This window comes from Tursiops truncatus, chromosome 5 (assembly GCF_011762595.2).
Source record: "Tursiops truncatus isolate mTurTru1 chromosome 5, mTurTru1.mat.Y, whole genome shotgun sequence".
Lineage (NCBI taxonomy): Eukaryota > Metazoa > Chordata > Mammalia > Artiodactyla > Delphinidae > Tursiops > Tursiops truncatus.
Genome location: NC_047038.1, coordinates 68,063,888 through 68,083,961, shown reverse-complemented (window position 1 = coordinate 68,083,961; position 20,074 = coordinate 68,063,888). Strand labels below are relative to the sequence as shown.

The window sequence follows — 20,074 nt, the reverse complement described above, 5'->3', positions numbered from 1 at the left end:
AGAAATGAAAAAGAAGAAGTAACAAGTGACAATGCAGAATTACAAAGGATCATAAGAGATTACTACAAGCAACTATATGCCAATAAAATGGACAACCTGGAAGAAATGGACAAATTCTTAGAAAATTACAACCTCCAAGACTGAACCAGGAAGAAACAGAAAATATGAACAGATCAATCATAAGTAATGAAAGTGAAACTGCGATTAAAAATCTTCCAACAAACAAAAGTCTAGGACCAGATGGATTCACAGGAGAATTCTATCAAACATTTAGAGAAGAGGTAACACTTATCCTTCTCAAACTCTTCCGAAGAATTGCAGAGGGGGGAACACTCCCAAACTCATTCTACAAGATCACTGTCACCCTCATACCAAAACCAGACAAAGATATCACAAAAAAAGAAAGTTACAGGCCAATATCACTGATGAACATAGATGCAAAAATCCTCAACAAAATACTTGCAAACCGAATCCAACAACACATTAAAAGGGTCATACACCGTGATCTCGTGGGATTTATCCCAGGGGTGCAAGGATTCTTCAATATATGCAAATTAATCAATGTGCTACATCATATTAATAAATTGAAGAATAAAAACCATATGATCATTTCAACAGATTCCAAAAAAGCTTTTGGCAAAATTCAACACCCATTTATGATAAAAACTCTCCAGAAAGTGGGCACTGAAGGAACCTACCTCAACATAATTAAGGCCATACATGACAAACACACAACAAACTTTATTCTCAATGGTGAATAACTGAATGCATTTCCTCTAAGATCAGGCACAAGACAAGGATGTCTAACCTCGCCACTAGTATTCAACATAGTTTTGGAAGTCCTAGCCATGGCAATGAGAGAAATAAAAAAGAAATAAAAGGACTCCAAATAGGAAAAGAAGAAGTAAAACTGTCACTGTTTGCAGATGACATGATACTGTACATAGAGAATCCTAAATATATCACCAGAAAACTACTAGAGCTAATCAATGAATTTGGTAATGTTGCTGGATACAAAATTAATGCACAGGAATCTCTTGCATTCCTATACACTAAAAAAGAAAGACCAGAAAGAGAAAATAAGGAAATAATCCCATGTATCATTGCAATAAAAACAATAAACTACCTAGGAATAAACCTACCTAAGGAGGCAAAAGACCTGTACTCAGAAAACTAAAAGATATTGATGAAAGAAATCAAAGATGACACAAACAGATGGATAGACATACAATGTTCTTGGATTGAAAGAATCAACATTGTAAAAATGACTAAACTACCCAAAACAATCTACAGATTCAATGCAATCCCTATCAAATTACCAATGGCATTTTTCACAGAACTAGAACAAAAAAATCTTAAAATCTTTATGGAGACATAAAAGACCCAAAGTGATCTTGAGAAAGAAAAGCAGAGCTGGAGGAATCAGGCTCCCTGACTTCAGACTCTACTACAAAGCTACATACATCAAAACAGTATGGTACTGGTAGAAAAACAAAAATATAGATAAATGGAACAGGATAGAAATCCCAGAGATAAACACACACACCTAGAGTCAATTGATCTATGACAAAGGAGGCAAAAATATTCAATGGAGAAAAGACAGTCACTTCAATATGTGGTGCAGGAAAACTGGACAGCTATATGTGAAAGAATTAAATTAGAACACTCCTTAACACCATATACAAAAATAAACTCAAAATGGATTAAAGACCTAAATGTAAGGCCAGACACTATAAAACTCTTAGAGGAAAACATAGGCAGAACAGTCTTTGACATAAATTGCAGCAAGATCTTTTTGGACCCACCTCTTAGCCTCCTAGAGTAATGAAATTAAAAACAAATAGGACCTAATTAAACATAGGCTTTTGTGCAGCAAAGGAAACCATGAACAAGACAAAGACAATCCTCAGAATGGGAGAAAATATGCAAACGAAGTAGCTGACAAAGGATTAACCTTCAAAATATACAAACAGCTCATGCAGCTGAATATCAAAACAACAAAGAACCCAATCAAAAAATGGGCAGAAGACCTAAATAGACATTTCTCTGAAGAAGACATGCAGATGGCCAAGATGTACACGAAAATAGATGCTCAACATCACTAATTATTAGAGAAATGCAAATCAAAACCACAATGATGTATCCCCTCACAGCATCAGAATGGCTATCATCAAAATATCTACAAACAATAAATGCTGTAGAGGGCGTGGAGAAAAGGGAACCCTCATGCATTGTTGGTGGGAATGTAAACTGATACAGCCACTATGGAGAACACTATGGGGGTTCCTTAGAAAACTAAAAATAGAACTAATATATGACCCAGCAATCCCACTACTGGGTATATTTCCAGAGCAAACCATAATTCAAAACAACACATGCACCCCAATGTTCATTGCAGCACTATTTACAGTAGCCAGGACATGGAAACAACCTAACTGTCCATCAACAGAGGAATAGATAAAGAATATGTGGTACATATATACAGTGGAATATTACTCCGCCATAGAAAGGAACGAAATTGGGTCATTTGTAGAGATGTGGATGGACCTAGAGACTGTCATACAGAGTGAAGTAAGCCAGAAAGAGAAAAACAAATATCATATATTAATGCATATATGTGGAATCTAGAAAAAGGGTATAGATGATCTTATCTGCAAAGCAGAAATAAAGACACAGATGTAGAGGACAAACGTATGGAAACAAAGGGAAAAAGGGGGGTGCGACAAATTGGGAGATTGAGATTGACGTATATACACTATTGATACTATTTTTAAAATAGATAACTAATGAGAACCTACTGTACAGCACAGGGAACTCTACTCAATGCTCTGTGGTCACCTAAATGGGAAGGAAATCCAAAAAAGAAGGGATATTTGTATACGTATAGCTGATTCACTTTGCTGTACAGTACAAACTAACACAACATTGTAAAGCAACTATATTTCAATAAAAATTAATCACATATATATATATATATATATATATATATATATATATATATATATATATATATATAATGGCAACATGGGCATTAACAATCAGAACAGAGAGAGAACCATCCTGACGTGTATTAATCAAATCTGAGTCCTGACTTAATAAATGGCAGAGTTGGATTCAAACCCATGAAGTATAGATTCAGAGCCCCAGCTCTTAACCACGCTACTGTAAAGGAGAACATCAGTGAAAGGGAAAATTATCCTGTAGATAATGGGGCAGGCCAGTTTGCCACTTGGGGATAAGAATTTCTCTAATTAGGTAGATATTTCAAAGCATCACATAGTGAGGACACAGGAGAGGAGATTAATTCTTAACGATTTTTATGAAAACTACTATTCATGTATTGAAAATAGCACGCACTTCTAAGCAACTAAAATATTTGCAACCCACACATAAATCTGTTTTTTAAGAATTTCTTATAGTTTTTACAGAAATACCAGAGGAAAACTCTCTAACTGAAGATGAAAAAATGCACCTTGTAATTTAATATTATTAGCATCAACACATAAGACAACAAAAGAGCCTTCTGAAACATGGAGTTCCTGACTTTTTGTTTTTTAGCTTTTTAGTCAGTAGAAATGGATACACAGATAAAATATATAAGTAAAAGAATACTATTGCCACTTTTTGTGCTACTAGTATTTGTAGTTCTACAACACTCAGAAGTGCATTTAGAAGTTATAGAAGAGTCAAGTGTAGGATTAGAGACTATTACTTTGGACATATGCTATGGTTTTTCTAGAAATTAAGGCATTTAAAATAGGATACCTAATGTATAGGTACTGCACCCATATACATATCAATTGAATATATGCTCAAGTTGAACCAATGTTAAATAAGACTAACACATATGCCTAAGTAAGGATCTTATTTCTTAAACTTCTGAGACTGGGTAGGGGCAGGTTAGAAAGTGATATTAAGAGCTGATAGCACTGGTGAAAAACTATTGTATCTTGGGAGCAACGCACAAGGCCCCAGATACTAGTCAATTGCCAGTTACCACATCATCTTTGAGGTCACCAGTTCCCCAGTGTCAGCCAACATTTATTTAACCAAAGTATACAAATGGCCAACAGGCATATAAAAAAGATGTTCAATGTTACTAATTATCAGGGAAATGCAAATCAAAACCACAATGAGATTACCTCACATGAGCTGGGATGGCTATATAAATAAAATAAATAAATAAAGATATTACAAATGTTAGCAAGGATATGTAGAAATTAGAACACTTGGACACCATTGGTGAGAATACAAAGTGGTGCAACCACTATAGAAAACAGTATGGATGTTCTTCAAAAAATTAAAACTAGAGCTACCATATGATCTAGCAATTCTACTTCTGGGTATTTATCCAAAAGAACCGAAATCAGGATCTTGAAGAGATGCTAGCACTTCCACATCATTGCAGCACTATTCACAATAGCCAAGATGTGGAAACAACCTAAAGGTCCATCAGTAGATGAATGTATTTTAAAATGTGGTATATATAACAGTGGAATATTATTCAGACTTTAAAAAGAAGGAATTCCTGCAATATGCAACAACATGGATGAACATTGAGGACATTATGCTAGGTGGAAAAACCAGTCACAAAAGGACAAATACTGCGTGCTTCCACTTATATGCAGTATCTAAAATAGTCAAATTGCAGAAGCAGAGAATAGAATAGTGGTTACCGGGGCTAGGAGGGAGAGGGAAATAGAGAGTTGCTAATCAATAAGCATAAAGTTTCAGTTATGCAAGATGAGTAAGTTCTAGAGGTCTGCTACACAAAATTGTGCCTATAGTTATCAATACTGTATTGTATACTTAAATATCTGTTAAGAAGGTAGATCTCATGTTAAGTGTTCTTACTACAATAGAAATAAAACTAAATTAAATTAAAATAAAATTTAAAAATACATAATAAAATAAAATAGAAATAGGGAGTAGGGATGGCAAGCCTGAAGAATCAGGAAAACACTGTTATGTGGAGACAGTCTGATAGTCAGCTGTGCCAAAAAAACCAAATTGCTTACCCTTTGTTTTCCCTGTCTCAACCTCCCAGCCAGAACTTCTGTCCAAATTCCAGGTCACAAAAAATAAAATTGCTCATGTAGAACTAAGATTTCCAAAGGTAGTAGATAGGATTACAGCTTTTTCTTAGGAGAAACTGCTATTTCCCTCAAATATTCAGTAGTGTAATTAGGTTTAATTCTTAACTATAATTCTTAGTTAATTGTTTCACATATCATTCAGACCTCAGATACAATTTTAAGATAATAATAATCATTATTAACATTCTTTTCTATTTTATTTTTTGGGTTTTTGAATTTTATTTACTTTTTTATACAGCAGGTTCTTATTAGTTATCCATTTTATACATACTAGTGTATATATGTCAATCCCAATCGCCCAATTCATCACACCGCCACTACTCCCCTGCCACTTTCCCGCCTTGTGTCCATACGTTTGTTCTCTGCATCTGTGTCTCTATTTCTGCCCTGCAAACCAGTTCATCTGTACCATTTCTATAGGTTCCACATATATGCATTATTATACGATATTTGTTTCTCTCTTTCTGACTTACTTCACTCTGTATGACAGTCTCTAGATCCATCCACATCTCTATAAATGATCCAATTTCATTCCTTTTTATGGCTGAGTAATATTCCATTGTATTTATGTACCACATCTTCTTTATCCATTCACCTGTCGATAGGCATTTAGGTTGCTTCCATGATTTGGCTATTGTAAATAGTGCTGCAGTGAACATTGGGGTGCATGTATCTTTTTGAGTTGTGGTTTTCACTGGGTATATGCCCAGTAGTGGGATTGCTGGGTCATATGGTAATTCTATTTTCAGTTTTTTAAGGAACCTCCATACTGTTCTCCATAGTGACTGTATCAATTTACATTCCCACCAACATTGCAAGAGGGTTCCCTTTTCTCCACACCCTCTCCAGCATTTGTTGTTTGTAGATTTTCTGATGATGCCCATTCTAACTGGTGTGAGGTGATACCTCACTCTAGCTTTGATTTGCATTTCTCTAATAATTAGTGATGTTGAGCAGCTTTTCATGTGCTTCTTGGCCATCTGTATGTCTTCTTTGGAGAAATGTCTATTTAGGTCTTCTGCCCATTTTTGGATTGGGTTGTTTGTTTTTTTAATATTGAGCTGCATGAGCTGTTTATATATTTTGGAGATTAATCCTTTGTCTGTTGATTCATTTGCAAATATTTTCTCCCATTCTGAGGGTTGTCTTTTCGTCTTGTTTGTAGTTTCCTTTGCTTTGCAAAAGCTTTTAAGTTCCATTAGGTCCCATTTGTTTATTTTGGTTTTTATTTCCATTACTCTAGGAGGTGGATCAAAAAAGATCTTGCTGTGATTTATGTCAAAGAGTGTTCTTCCTATATTTTCCTCTATGAACATTATTTATTAATTCATGCATAACTCAGAAGAATTTAACACGCTTTCATTAACGTCATTTCATCTAAATACTAACCACTGTTAAGTAGAATTATTTCTAATTTACAGATGAGGATAAAGAAGCTTATATAGGCTTATATAGACTAAGTAACTCGTTAGAGATAACAAGATCTAAAATACCTTTTAGTATTAATTTTAAGTACTTTTGACCAACTGAGTTTGTCTTCTGTAAGGGACAAACTCATATCCATCCCCACTGGACTCTTCTTCCCACCGGCAATGCAGAGACTTTATGCTATTCCCTAAGCTGCCAAAGACCTCCTTGGCCCTCTGTGTGTATGCAGTCCTGCCCTCCAGGCTCTCCTCTACTCTTGCTCCATATAGCATGGCTTTCTTATGCCCTAACTCATGAGAGCACTGCTGTCTGCTATGTAAAAGAAAGTTGATATAAGAAAGTATTCATGAGTTATAAGGGTATGTGGCCTTATGTATTATTCATTCTGGAGTTCACACTGGCATTTTAAGAGCTTTCTGTGAACAAAAAGAACATAAAGAAGCAATTCAATGATAGGGACTTTTTAAATTGTGGTACGTTTTTTGGTTATAACAGTGCTTCCTATGGCTAGATGAACTTTAGAATTATTAGGAATATCATTTTTTTGTTTATTTATCCATGATAATAGAGATCATAAGAATCCTAAGATTTAAAAAGTATGAAACTCCCATGACTGGCTTTATGAGGCTAAGTCTTATTGTTACAAAACATACATTAGCAAGACCCATATTTATTTGAATGTATATCTTGAGTCTGGGTCTATATCACAGCCTCTGTTCCCCAAAGATTTTTTTAAAAAAGTCAATACCAGCACAGAGACTGTCTGATCATCCAGATTGTTGGCTCAAAGACCTGCTGAGTACTACGAACCCATGTGGGTGGAAAGGGAAGAAGTAAGATGAAAAGAAGTCTGAAGATGTACATAGAGGAAGAAAACAATGAAAATCAAGAAAGAAATTTTTGTAACTATAAATAATATTTTTCTCACGGTGGAAAGACATGGGCTCTGAAGTCTGTTCCAATAAAAAGAGTTTCAAAAAAGATCTGAGTAATGTTCACCTTTCTAGATTAAGTTTATATCTTCCCCAAATTATGAAATTTATGAAATCTTAGAGTTTTAAAGTTGGAGAATACTTTAATATGTATATTGTCCAACATTTCATTCAATATAAAAATCTATAATATCTGCAATTTATGATCATTTAGGGTCTACTTAAGCCCATGGTTGATTCTATTGGATTTCCTTCTCTAAGACATCCACTAACTTTCCTTAGTTCTGACAACATTTGAAGCTAAAAGAATAAACCTATTTCCTCCTCCACATATCACCATTTCAAATGACTCAAGGAAATCATATTCAATAATTTTCCTTTTACCAAGCTAAAGTTTATTTTCCTTCCACCACTAAGCTTTTTGCAGTTAACTCCCCTATACATCTGGATATATAAGCTTCAGAATATTTATTTTAGAACAAAACAACAAAAACTCCTTTCTCTGAAGCCAGTCTTGACAAATCATTTAAATTTCCTAGTGAAAGAAATCAACAAAGAATATTTCTGAAAACTGTAGTATAATGTTTAAAACAATGTAGAAAGACTTGATTTTAGGGATTGAGATTCAACTCTCCAACTTGTTCAATGCTGTAACTTTAAGAATTTGCTGCATCTTGTGAGAGAGAAAAAGGATCAAGGAGTTGGAAAATTCTGTGTAAACATTAGTTCACACCTTTTAATCATGGATATGTCTTGTGTAATATTAGATGCAATGTGAAACTGCTAGTGTTGAAGAAATTATAACCGAAAAAGAAGGGAAAGGATTTTTACTTTCCAATACACACCAAAAAAGAAGCAAGTTGATTTCCACCTTGACCTTGTCACAGGGAACTTTACAACTTATACGAGAGTTGCCAGTTGAAGTACCTCTATCATCATCGGTAAAAAGGCAAATCTTTTCTGGGCAGATTTTTGTTACTATGGGAGAAAAAAATTTTAATCTCTTTTAGTTATGAAAATGTCAATATAATCAAAGTAGGCAGCCAATGCCCCAACTAAATCTCTTTTAGTTATGAAAATGTCAATATAATCAAAGTAGGCAGCCAAAAGCCAACTTTTCTCCTACGGCTTAGCAAATGCTGACTTTGAATAATCCCTTCAAGTGCAGAGATGGGGTGGAACAGGGGGATGAAATCTATTTGCCAAAAGGTCTCAGATACCCTCTGGGTTATTCTTTTTTTTTATATATCATCATCTTAGCCACATTTGAGGAGGGCATTGGAGAATATACTCTCCTTGCTTGCTGAGAAGCTTTGCCAGCTGTCTCCTGCAGCCTAGAATCTCAGTCACAATCTCTCTTAGTCCAGGTTGGCCTGGCTGTGCTCTTGTCAATGCATTCTTGAGCAATACAGGGGAAGGGGAAAAAAGAGTTATTATGGGATCATATGAAATCATGTGCGTGAAACTTTTGAAAATTATAAAGCACTGTAGAATTTAAAGAACCTTTCATTCAACCAGAAAAAATCATAAATAAATAAACCGATAAATAAAAACTCAGAAGTGGCTTAAATACTTCAACAAGAATATACATGGCATAATGGTTTTATGGGTGTTCCACCAGGATGATGAGAACTCCCTGTAACTCCTACTCATTGGTTCTTACTTGGTGCTCAGAGTTCTTTATTGTAGAGTGGATGCAGTAACCTAGGAAAATACAACAATAAGTATAGAATTATTCTCCAGTTCTTCTGTTCTGTAAAGTTTAATGTGCATGTTAACACCTGAAGAAAATATTAACATAATTGATAAATTGGGTAATCGGCACTTTTGCACCATTTTTTTGAACTCTTAGACTTTTCAATATTTTAAAACATAGATGGTTTCTTAATGACCTGTTATTTTATTTTATTCAAGAAAGTTTTAAAAAATTCACCTCTGAAAACAGGAATGACCCTGTGTTATTTAAATCTAGGACTGATTAATATTGCATTATGTTTCTCAGGCAATTCTGCCACAGTGAGGAATTGGTTAAAGTGTGAAGCATAAAGACAGCAAATAGACATTCAAAATTAGCATTTTTAAAATACATTGATCAAGAGCTCAAGATGTACCAAGTATTATATGATTGACAAGCACTTTTCTCCAGACTACATTTTAGAAACAATTCTAGATAGAGAGAATTTATTTAACATATACCTTTCCAACAAACCAAATTATATCAATTTGATACAGTAATGTTCCTATTCTACTTTGTGGACATGATGATGATATTTTACTTAATCTGACATGACACACTCTCTTTGAGTTTCAAAGGCAAATAAGCCTGAGAAGTAGCCTCAGACTTGCTTCCAGCATTGTAACTTTGGTTAGATTCCTAGGCATAAGCAGCCACTTTAACAGAGCTATGCTTGCCTATCTGTGAAGACTTTAAAGTCATATGGAAATCCCATCATAATCCCAGAACACCTTCATCTACTTCCCCAAATTATCTCTTCTTGCTACACTGCTTTTACAAAAGTAGTGATTTCTGGTGTGACTGGGAAGTATTTAAAGAACACTTTAGCCAACTGATTCCACGAACAAAACTATTATTCAATATCAATATTAATATGATACAGGCTTTTTAAAAAGTGATTCATAATGAAGCATTTTAGATCATGTGAAATAGCAGTTCATAATTTTAAATCATATTTAAAATGGGAAAATAAACTGTTATTTTAACTATAACATCCATTTTTAATTTGATTTGATTGCTTCAAATGACAGATTTTTTTCAGTTTTTCTGTTTTCCCCAATTTAAGACAACATCTGGCATTATCTGGCACTAATTTCCTACCTGGGATTTTAAAACTTGACTATTAGGGGAGAAATTGAATTTTAATTCTTTCAATCCTACTGATTACTGGATCCTCTGATGATTGAAAAAAGGCTAGATTTGAAAGTTTGAGGTTCTCAGATAATTATAACCATACAAACATAAAAACATGCACTAACAGATTTTATCTAAAGACTTCAGATAGTTTGAATTATTGATAAGAATGACAAAAGTCACAGACAATCAAAAGGAGAGAAAAAAAATGTATACTGCTATATGAAGGTATACACAGGATCTATCCCTGTGTATGATCTATGTCACCTGTAAATTGGTCAGCTAGATTCAACATCAATACTAGAAAACTCAAATTCTGATTATATAGCATAAAGTTCAAGTTCCTTGTTCTTGCATAAACTAGTGATACTACTTTTCACTTTGTTTACCCTTCCTATTAAGTCTACCCTAGATTCCAGACAAAATGCATATCATTGTTCCTGCAAATATTTCCTACTACTGTTTCTGTACCTTGGCTAACATTTTCCCTCTGCATGGAATTCTTCTCAATATCCACTTAACCTTCAAGAAGTTTGACCAACTGTCACAACTTGCCTGCAACTGTCCCAGTTTGTCCAGGATTCTCCTGGTTTTAGCACTGAAAGTCCAACATCCCTGGAACACTTTTCATCCCAAGCAAACTAGGATAGTTCGCTCTACCTTCAGGACCAAGCCTAACGACCTTCATTCTTTCTCTGCTTTATCAGCCCACTCACTTGAATGTACAGTAGAACTTGTCACTCTCCAAAACTGCTTCACCACTGAATGTTTAAAACCTACTGTCTCTGCCACCATTTTAAAAAATACCATACCTTTCACACTTCTTTACCCTAAAAAAAAAAAATCTCATATCAATTGACTCCTTCCTTGTACCAGGTATTTTTTGTACTCCACACAAATTTATATTCTGCTTTTCTTCCACCTGGACTCTGTACAAGGAGCCTCACTGATATACTGTCACAACCAGTCAGTATCCCTTGCAACTCTGATTTTGGATGGATTCAGTCAATGAGCCTTCGGCATGAAATCAGAGGGCGGCAGGAGAATGAGATGAGGAATTTATTCTGTCTCTTTCCACTACCAAAGGCCATATGCTATTTTCAGCCACCTTCTCCAATAGTTAAACTCTCTCATCCTCTCTTTCTCTCTGCCTCTCCCTCCTGCTCTTTGTCTTTGTGTGTTTCATCCTTTCTCTCTCTCTCTCTCTCTCTCTCTCTCTCTCCACTCCCTTCCTCTATAAACTTTTAGGCCTAGGGAACGTAACAACTCCCCTCTGTTGATAGACCTTGAGAGCTTTACCATGTTTTATTAATTGCCCAAATATTAGTATATAAACTCTTACCTCTTTTCAGAATATTATATTCTATTTTCTACTAGAATCTGACTGATACATCCATTTTCTCCAAATTTATAAACCCTGTTGGCTGTACTTCCTTCCAAATCCAATTTGAGAATTCATATTTCAATCTCTGTCTCACCAGCATCCTTAAGTATCTAACCTTCTAGTCCTTCTGATCGTGCCCATCTAGAAATTTCTCTAAACTTCATCATACCAATAATATTCTTCCTTTTTTATTGTTACCCTGGGGGTTGAACATATCTGGTAAAAATCACACGTTCAAGCGGATTAGTAACTCTTGAAGTAAAGAGGCAAGTACGTCAGGAGTCACTGGGCTGGAGGCCTGAGTAGATTAAAGGAAGAGGCAGATAGCCTTTGGCCTGCCTCCCTCTCCCTAGAATAAAACTCAAGCCAACAAACAAAGTCATGCACAGGGAACCGTCCTGAAGCCCATTTACTAAAACTGTGAGCAGTGTCATGGATGGTCAAGCAGAAAAGACAACTTAATATTAAGCCACTAAATATCGAGGTTTGGCTGCTTAAATATCACCCACTTGTGGTCAGGAGCATCCTAGAGCAGGAGGTCTTGCTGATCATTTAGATAGGACTTAATAGTGAAGAAGAGAAAAGTAGTAGGAAGAGGAAAGAAGAGGCAGATAGAACCTGGAGCAATTATTCAGAATCTGGAAATGTCTAACTCCAGATCATATTTGTATTCTTGAAATAGCTTATAAATCATAGAAGATTTAAGAAAAAAGAGAGTTAAAGACACTGAATGACACTAAATTTAACTTATTCTAAAAAGAGCATAAAAACCTTGCAAAAACTATTATTTTGAGGAACTAGAGAAAAACTATTCCCTCTCAAATTACAATAGTCAAACCATGAGCAGTTTCATGGAAATCATCCCCGCTGTTGATCCAAGCATGTCTTTGAACAAAGGCACTTGTATGCATAGTATTTGAAGATTTCATTATGAGCAACTGTCGTTTTTATTCAAAATGAAGTTAGTTGAGGCTACTCCCACTGGCTGTCATCTGGCCATCATATTAGTAACATGAGGTAAGTTTACTTTATTTTTCTTAGCTAACACTGGGCAGGAATACACAAGTCACTGCATTTATTAAAAGGAAAACAAAAGCTTAAGGAACCAAGAATCCTGCGAGCTACGTGTACTAGAAACCTTTTTATCGTGGTTCCTATATAGATTTCACCAATGAGAGACACTTATTAGAAAGACACAGGCCATTATTCTCCTTCTATATGGTCAGATGTGTGGGCTTTGCAGATGGGAAGTTTTGCTAAAGCCCCCAGGTGTCCTTCCATGAGTCACCCGCCTTGGTGTTAAATATAGCTGTGCCCATCGCGGATGTGTTTTCTGAATTTCCTGAGCCAGATGACAAGAGTAACACGCTGATTCACAGAAAACTATCAGAGAACATTAGAGTGACGGCTTTCCCTGACCTTTACTCCTCCAGCTTTTCCAATAATGTTTAAAGCAGTTTCTTCCCAGCATTAAAACCTTCCTTCTGCAAATACTTAGTTTTCCTGACCAAAATCTTGAAAGGGTTGAGGTGTCTTTCCTATGATCACACAGCTAACCAAACACTTGCTTATTCTATAAAACAGAATTACTAATACTACACAAAATACTAAAACAGTATACCTCTGTCTCATAGCAAGGTAGGAGTGAAAAGGGACTGTTTCAGTGGAAAAATGAAGCAAAAAAGGCATAGCAGTTAACTGCCACCCTCTCCCTAAAAGTGGATTGACCATCAAAGATTAAGAATGAGCAGGAGAATGCAAAAATCATTAATTCCCAGGCAAAACTGGAACACAGAGAGAGAGATCAAAAAGACTAAGGAAAACAGTAACTGGCCAAGAGAATTTTGTTCTCTAGGAGTCTTGCTCTAAGTCTCAAGTATGGGTCTTTTGCTTCCATCAAAATCAATGTCACCTTTCTCCTTAGAATTTCATGGTTGTTCATCTCAGTGGTCTCTTTCTCACATTCTTTGGAAAGTATAGGTGAGTAGTTGAGAGCCATGTATGATGTGGGGTAGGAAGAGGTACCTCACTGGCTACTTAGTTAAATTCCCTTTTGTGACTATATAGATATTCTTTGGGTTTAGGAGAAAATGGCAGAGCAAGTATAGCAATTTCTTTGTGGTTTGTTTGATTTTTTCTTCAAGGAAAATAGAGAAATTATATTGATATATTCAGGGTTCAGTAATAAATATATTTTCCTCTTCAAATATATCTGGCAAGAGGAATGTATCATATTCCTAGTTATTTACTATTTTATATAACTAAAAAAATGAAGGCATTGAATAACTTAGAGTTTCAATCCTCTGATCAGGACTTAAAAGTAATTGAAGCTATCAGAGATGAATCTCGATTCCCATTTCTGATAATTAGCCTTGGAGGAGAGGAGCTATTTACAAGAAGTTTTGTATCTCATAGACAGATGTTGGGGACTAGAAACATGAGGGAAAGTGAAAATGCTTTTAGCTGAAAGAATCCCCATCAGAGAATAGGTTGCTACGGTGTACATTTGGGTAATGCCTTGAGACCCCCCCCTTCAGCCTCTTAAGTTTCCTCATAAGAATGAGAATAAAGCACAGCAAACTGGGGCCCTGTGCAACCAAGTCACATCCCATTCACTGCCACCCGCTTGTGCCCTGACACAGAAGCTTCCCATAGGGAGAATCACCTCTCTTAAAGCCAAGAGCAGGAGGTTCAGGGTTGGATTAATAGTATCCTTACTTTTCCATTTTTGTTTAAATAAATAGGCCTCTTTACTTTTCTTGTGCGTAATTTTAAGATTGCTTAATTCAGTGGAAATAAGCAGGTGGAGTAGAGAGTACTGAACTAGCTGTTAACAGTAAACCAGCCCAGGAGTCATTCTGCAACAGCTTACATGTACATTTCTCTCCTCTGGAGTTGTCTCCCCTAAAGGTAAATTATTTTTCATCCAGATTTTTAAATTAGTACACAAAATAAGGAAATTTCCCAACAATTATCATTTCATAGGTAAGTGTCTGGTAAAGAAGGAAATACCACACAATTCTTTCTGGCAGGGTAGTGAGAAAGTTGGTCCCTGGAGCAAACAGGGGTAGACACCATGGGCTGCCATTTTTTACCCCACCAAAGCCCTCTGCAGGTTGAACTATTTGTTGTGACATATTCAGAGAAGAGTTAGGGCTTGACACTTTGCTTGCAGGTCATTTCTGTATGTTCCTCTGTTGCAGGCTGGTTTTCTAGAAGCAGGCACAGAGGAAGAATTTGGCATGCAGGATGACTGTGAATGTATGTGGAGGGGAAGGATGCAGGATGGAGCAGAGAGAGCAGTTGAATAGCAACGCAGTCCCCACAAAGCCTCGACTAACCCCGTGCAGAGCTCTGGAGCACAGATGGCCCACTCCTTGGTGAACCAAGATGGCCAGGCCTTCAGACCCCACCGTGAGTAGTCACTGATGTGGACTGCTTCAGGAAGCCTGTGCCTTGAGGGAGGCAGCACTCCCTAGCTGAGGCAGACACTGAAGGGGCGAACAGCTGGACACTGTCTGCTGTTAGCTGGAACAAGTCCCCCCGTGAGGGAGATCCAGCCAGTGCATTTCCATCTCACCACAGTCCCCTTCACGTATTAATCACAGATGTTGTTCAACAGAAATTAGAGAGACACTTCTAGCTATTTTTTACCTTCAAGTTCAGAATCATTTATCTAGTTTGATCCCAAGTAATAAATAAGGACATCTACTCTCAGAGATTATGAACTGTTTAAATTTTCTGTGTTATTCCTGTTATAATTTAGGTACACAAATTAATTAAAACATTATTACAGTCCCACCAAATGGGACTTTTAAGCATATCTATGACATTTAAAAATAAGTTTAATTTTACTAGATAGCTTCTCTGAACCAGCTCTTGGCTTCATATGGTTTCACTGAATCTACTCCTGGCTTTGAAACTTAGATTTGATTTATCAGGCCTGTCAAGTCGAAGATATGCCTCTCTTTTTAAAAATGGTTCTATCTTGAATGATGTGTAGAGCACAATTTACGGGGTAATGTCATCAGCTGCGGCCATTGTTGATGCTAACTCTGCAGAATGCTGAGTACTGAGGGTTCGGCGGATTTAGCTTATCCACTTCAAAAGCTGGCAGAACACAAAGAATCTGTGCTCACTGGCTCTCAGTAATTGTGCAACCAACAGTGGACTGGAAGGTCACCCACTGAAAAGAGCTAGAGGGCTTGAATAGCATCTTTTTAATGGCCTTTTTTATTCAAATTTATTTTGATTGAGCAATTTCAACATAAGGTGGGTTTGTGTGTGAATTTAACAAGATGGCTAGATTTCATCCCTTATTAAGTTTTTATATTGGTCAAAAAATTAGATTGTGTTGGTCATTTCCTCCCTTTATTTATTTATTATTTATTTATTTTTTGTTCAGAACACTCTACTTTGAAATTTTCCTATTTGAATGAGAGTTATTTCCAACTTTTCTAAACATCTGTCGGTGCACTGCAATACCACGCCAGTTGTGATTTTGTGTGTGGGTGTGTTTTAATTTTGGCAATTCCATTCCGATCATCCCTGCTTGGCTGGATCTTAAAAAACAGATATTGTTATAACCCAGGGTCTGATTTATATCCTACTGATTAGAGTATGATGATTCTTGGGATTATCCCAACATCTATAGTATCCCCCAAATGATGGGATGCTTCATTTCAGAAATGAAGACTCTTCATATAATTCATTTTCTAAACTTTCTGGCCCAATTTAGTCTTTGCATCTTTGATATAGAATGCTTGAGGACATAAGACTGGTAGATGAAACCATTTTTAATCAAATCTAAGATGCCATTGACTGTAACATGAAAACCAATTTCAGAGATATTAATACATGAAAAACTGATGGAATGTAGTATTATGAAACACTTGTTGCCCCTGAGCATCATTTTTTCCTCAATAGGCTTTAATTAATGAATTTCTTACAAGGAGTTTTATATACACAATCTCTGATTTATTGCTACATACAGCAAACTCTGACAAGGATAGAACTAAGTGTGGCCCGCAGTGAGCAGATATACCAATATACCATAGCCAGTCATGAGAGCAATAAAAATTTCAGTAGAATCCAGTTGGCTGACCTAAAACAATAATGGTTATTAGAACACAGTTACACAGATTCACATAATAGGACAACACTAAGCAGACTTTGGAGTTATTAGTCAAACATGAAGCATCTACATTGATTCTGGTGACAGCAACAAAGTTAGACAAGCTATGGAGCTGAACACTCAAATGTTGCAAGGTTTCAGGAAAGAAGTACTGTTTTAGTACTAAGGAGAGTGTCAAAAAAGTTACTGCTTTCATAAAGATATCAGTTCACCCTCTCAAGAACAAATAGAAAAAGAGAGAGACAGACAAATGGACAGACTCTTTATACTGGGTATTTAATGCACCCATAGTGGAACCATGTTGTTTTCAATTAACTATAACTAGTTTCAGTAAAACATTCACTTCCTAGGGCATAGAAATACTCTCATTCCACCCTGGAGTATCTGGCACACATGTCTATAGAGAAATCCACACTGTCCATTCTGGATTTCTTCCATGAGTATCTCAGAGACTTCACTGGACTGGACTCTGGAAAAAGAATAGTTCTAGCTTCCTAGAATGAGGCCCTGTCTCTTCAGTACCAGAGCCCTCATCACAAGTAAGTTGTTCTCTGGAACAGGACTGTGGGGTCCTTGGCATAAGAATCCTGACAGTCATTTGCTACCATGAAGTGTACATGTAAGAAGACATGCCAGTGTTGGTGGCTTATTACTGAGTCAGTCCATAGTTTAGAACTATGAACAAACATAAAGAAAAATAAACATTTTTATCATATATACCAGGAGTCGTAACAAGATTCATAGAAATTTCTCCATACCCAATTACTTGGGGCAATCTAAGCAATGACTGTGCATCTAGGCAAAGATGATTTGAACTTCTGACAATTTAAGGAAAGCCCAGAATTCTGCAATAACAAAATAGATAACCTATCAAACTCAATTATATACACCTATCACTACTGAATAGAAAGAAAATGTTTAAGATAAACTACACAAAGTATATTCTTTTACTTTAAATCAGGTTGGAAGAGAAAAATATCAATGTATAATAACAATTGAGAAAAAAGACATAAGAGGCTACAGTATAAGATATGTAGTTTAATCTTCTGTCATGAACAACTGAAACCTTTTTTTACTGTTCTTTGATAATGACGTGTGCCTCAAAATAATTCTGGAAAGCACTGAAGAGAAGTTATGAGAGAGCAAAACCATGGGAGCTATTTGCATATTAAATGAAATGAGGAACAGTGATGGGAGAATCACCTTTGTGACCTCTAAGGACTAGTTCCAGCATCCACAGGACTCATCTTGTGAGTCAGAGTTTTAATATTACTTTCTGCAAGTGTCATGCCACAGAGATAAGTGAAGAAATACAAAAAAAAAAAAATATACAGCCTTTAAAAAGAAGAGCTAAAAGAGAAAATTTAATTGGCACATTTTAAAAATGTATCCCTTCTCACAGAACTCCCCCTTTTGCTTGATTTGTTTTCCAATATTCCCATACAAAGAGGAAAAGTGAGTTATATTTTTGTATTATGCTACTGTTTCCATCAATATCTTCTGTGTAGTATTTACTGCTTTAATGTTGGTATTTTATAACTGAGCATACGAAGGAGCAAATAAAATATGGCAACACATTATTTTAAAGCCAGCACTTAAAGGGCTATAAATGGAGCACATCTCTTGTGGCAAAAGGGGAAGAATTGCCATAAAACTGTTTGCATTTATTTTGCTCCTTTTCTGTCTTAAGTATGTTTGAAAATTTTTGTAAATGAAATTAAAATAGTTACTCATAGGAATTTTGTAATAAACCATCTTCATTATTTAATATTTGCTCTTGGTGCTAAACTGATGCCAGGTTCGACAAGTTGATGCATTTTCCAAAGTTACTGAAAGATAATTAGATCCACTAAGCTGTAAATCTTCTTATGGCAGAGATTCTATCTAATCTAAACCAATATATCCTTTTCTCTATTAGAGTTTATCAACATATAGTGAACTCAGATGTTTACAGAGAAGGAAATATTGGTCAGTCATAATGATGGTGACCACAGTGTCATTATTCAGAAACAGTATAGCACCTTTATTTACGTTTAGCTATTTTCCTAATTAAGGCTATATATTTAAAATATGCTACATCATTTGGTCTATTGTCTCCCCCATTCTATTTCTGAACCTATTTAAATTAAATTAAAAGAATCCTGCATTATAGCTACCTATGCTGACCAATCTAATCACCATTCAATAAACATGAGCAAAGAACTAAGTATCAGCAGAGATGATCTGGGGACCTCCTTACGTGGAAAAAGAAATCCCAACGTGAGCAAACACAGTAACACACTCTAAATTAAAATAAATCATGTGGAGGATAAAATCAAACTTCCAAAAACATTCTGAGTAAATTACTTACCTTAAACCTTAGCTGGTTGGCATGGTAACCAGGACACTGTGTCTGTTCCAGCTAGCTTCATCTCCTAACCCATAGCTACATGCATACATTCATCTCCACAACATTAGCTAGCATGTGCCCAGACAGGCAATTGACTGCTGGGCACTCTACCGCCTGGAACACGTCATCGAGCCAAGCAACAAGACTCTTGTGGTTTAGGGGAGGTGACTCCTTTACCACCTTCAGTGAGATGGGTGATAGAGAGCACATCTCCAAAGTACAGTAGCCTTTCTTATCTGCAGGTGATATGTTCCAAGACCCCCAGTGGATGCCTGAAATGGCAAAGAATACCAAACCCTATATATACTATGTTTTTCCCTGTACATATATTACCTATGATAAAGTTTAATTTATAAATTAGGCCCAGTAAGAGATTAACAATAACTAATAATAAAATAGAATGATTATAACAATATGCAGTTGAACCTTGAACAACAGTTCGAACTGTACGGGTCCACTTATACATGGCAATTTTCCACTAAATATGCACTACAGTACTATATAATCCGAGGTTGGCGGAATCCTTGGATGCAGAACCACAGATATGGAGGGCTGACTGTAAAATTATATGCAGAATTTTTTTTTCGGTACGCGGGCCTCTCACTGTTGTGGCCTCTCCCATTGTGGAGCACAGGCTCCGGACGCGCAGGCTCAGCGGTCATGGCTCACGGGCCCAGCCGCTCCGCGGCATGTGGGATCCTCCCGGACCGGGGCACGAACCCGCGTCCCCTGCGTCGGCAGGCGGACTCTCAACCACTGCGCCACCAGGAAAGCCCTATATGCAGAATTTTGACTGCGATGAGGTTGGCATCCCTAACCCTGGTGTTGTTCAAGGACCAACT

General features: G+C 36.3%; 1 long non-coding RNA gene across 1 annotated transcript in view; it reads right to left on the bottom strand.

Moving 5' to 3' along the window:
* Nucleotides 1-8,254: 8,254 nt before the first annotated feature.
* Nucleotides 8,255-20,074, bottom strand: part of LOC141278781 (uncharacterized) — an 80,041-nt gene continuing 68,221 nt past the window's right edge. The window contains exons 3-4 of the long non-coding RNA XR_012331992.1: nt 9,120-9,160; nt 8,255-8,434 (exon numbers count right to left, since the gene is read on the bottom strand). This is a non-coding gene — a long non-coding RNA (uncharacterized lncRNA). The remainder of the gene's footprint in view (nt 8,435-9,119; nt 9,161-20,074) is intronic.